Source organism: Tamandua tetradactyla, chromosome 8 (genome assembly GCF_023851605.1).
Source record: "Tamandua tetradactyla isolate mTamTet1 chromosome 8, mTamTet1.pri, whole genome shotgun sequence".
Classification (NCBI taxonomy): domain Eukaryota; kingdom Metazoa; phylum Chordata; class Mammalia; order Pilosa; family Myrmecophagidae; genus Tamandua; species Tamandua tetradactyla.
Genome location: NC_135334.1, coordinates 24,156,487 through 24,158,786, shown reverse-complemented (window position 1 = coordinate 24,158,786; position 2,300 = coordinate 24,156,487). Strand labels below are relative to the sequence as shown.

General features: G+C 36.7%; 1 non-coding gene across 1 annotated transcript; it reads right to left on the bottom strand.

Annotated features, from left to right (window-relative positions):
• Nucleotides 1–1,637: 1,637 nt before the first annotated feature.
• Nucleotides 1,638–1,744, bottom strand: LOC143645320 (U6 spliceosomal RNA). The gene has a single exon (XR_013157044.1). It is a non-coding gene; the product is annotated as a U6 spliceosomal RNA (small nuclear RNA).
• Nucleotides 1,745–2,300: the final 556 nt, after the last annotated feature.

The window sequence follows — 2,300 nt, the reverse complement described above, 5'->3', positions numbered from 1 at the left end:
AGTGGACATCCTTGTCTTGTTCCTGATCTTAGGGGGAAAGTTTTCAATTTTTCCCCATTGAGGATGATATTAGCTGTGGGTTTTTCATATATTCCCTCTATCATTTTAAGGAAGTTCCCTTGTATTCCTATCTTTTGAAGTGTTTTCAGCAGGAAAGGATGTTGAATCTTGTCAAATGCCTTCTCTGCATCAATTGAGATGATCATGTGATTTTTCTGCTTTGATTTGTTGATATGGTGTATTACATTAATTGATTTTCTTATGTTGAACCATCCTTGCATACCTGGGATGAATCCTACTTGGTCATGATGTATAATTCTTTTAATGTGTTGTTGGATACGATTTGCTAGAATTTTATTGAGGATTTTTGCATCTGTATTCATTAGAGAGATTGGTCTGTAGTTTTCTTTTTTTGTAATATCTTTGCCTGGTTTTGGTATGAGGGTGATGTTGGCTTCATAGAATGAATTAGGTAGTTTTCCCTCCACTTCGATTATGTTGAAGAGTTTGAGGAGAGTAGGTACTAATTCTTTCTGGAATGTTTGATAGAATTCACATGTGAAGCCGTCTGGTCCTGGACTTTTCTTTTTAGGGAGGTTTTGAATAACTAATTCAATCTCTTTACTTGTGATTGGTTTGTTGAGGTCGTCTATTTCTTCTTGAGTCAAAGTTGGTTGTTCCTGTCTTTCCAGGAACCTGTCCATTTCTTCTAAATTGTTGTATTTATTAGCGTAAAGTTGTTCATAGTATCCTGTTATTACCTCCTTTATTTCTGTGAGGTCAGTAGTTATGTCTCCTCTTTCATTTCTAATCTTATTTATTTGCATCCTCTCTCTTCTTCTTTTTGTCAATCTTGCTAAGGGCCCATCAATCTTGTTGATTTTCTCATAGAACCAACTTCTGGTCTTATTGATTTTCTCTATTGTTTTCATGTTTTCAATTTCATTTATTTCTGCTCTAATCTTTGTTATTTCTTTCCTTTTGCTTGCTTTGGGATTAGTTTGCTGTTCTTTCTCCAGTTCTTCCAAGTGGACAGTTAATTCCTGCATTTTTGCCTTTTCTTCTTTTCTGATAAAGGCATTTAGGGCAATAAATTTCCCTCTTAGTACTGCCTTGGCTGCATCCCATAAGTTTTGATATGTTGTGTCTTCATTTTCATTTGCCTCTAGGTATTTACTAATTTCTCTTGCAATTTCTTCTTTGACCCACTTGTTGTTTAAGAGTGTGTTGTTGAGCCTCCATGTATTTATGAATTTTCTGGCACTCCGCCTATTATTGATTTCCAACTTCATTCCTTTATGATCCGAGAAAGTGTTGTGTATGATTTCAATCTTTTTAAATTTGTTAAGACTTGCTTTGTGACCCAGCATATGGTCTATCTTTGAGAATGATCCATGAGCACTTGAAAAAAAGGTGTATCCTGCTGTTGTGGGATGTAATGTCCTATAAATGTCTGTTAAGTCAAGTTCATTTATAGTACAGAGAACCACTTTTATTGCTCAGACGTGGCTTCTGTCTCCAAGCCAATTTGCAGGTGTGATGATTAGGTTCTAGCATCGACTTGGCCAAATGATTATACCCAGTTGTCTGGTCAGGCAAGCACTGGCTTGACCATTGCTTCAAGGATATATATATTTTTTCTTTGTGAATGCTTCACGAATTTGCATGTCATCCTTGCGCAGGGGCCATGCTAATCTTCTCTGTATCATTCCAATTTTAGTATATGTACTGCCGAAACGAGTACTCAAGAATATTTTTTGACTGGTTATAAATCATCAGTCAGTTGATTGTATCTGTGGCTGATTACATCTGGGATCAACTAAGGGGTGCCTCCCACAATAAGATAATTCAATCAATTGAAGGCTTTTAAGGAAGAAGAGAGATTCTTTCACTGCTTCTTCAGCCAGTGAGGCTCTCCTGTGAAATCATCCAAAACCTTCATCGGAGCTTCCAGCTTCACAGCCTGCCCTACAGACTTTGGACTCTTCCTTTCCCATGGTTGTGTGAGATACCTTTATAAATCTCATATTTATAAATCTCAGAACTCTCTTGTTGGTTCTGTTTCTCTAGAGATCACTGGCTAACACATTCAAAAAAAAATCTTTGAAATTATATCATCAGAAATCAGCGGAATATATGTGGGAATGGATAGTATGTATGTGGGGTAATGGTGAAAGGAATAAAAGTTGGATCAAGCTAAATTCATTGATAGGGGCCCACTAAGCAGAGATTCTGCATTCAATATTATAGTTCGAGGGGTTGGAAAGGGCATTCGAGTTTGTTTGGATGGTTGGGTAAAA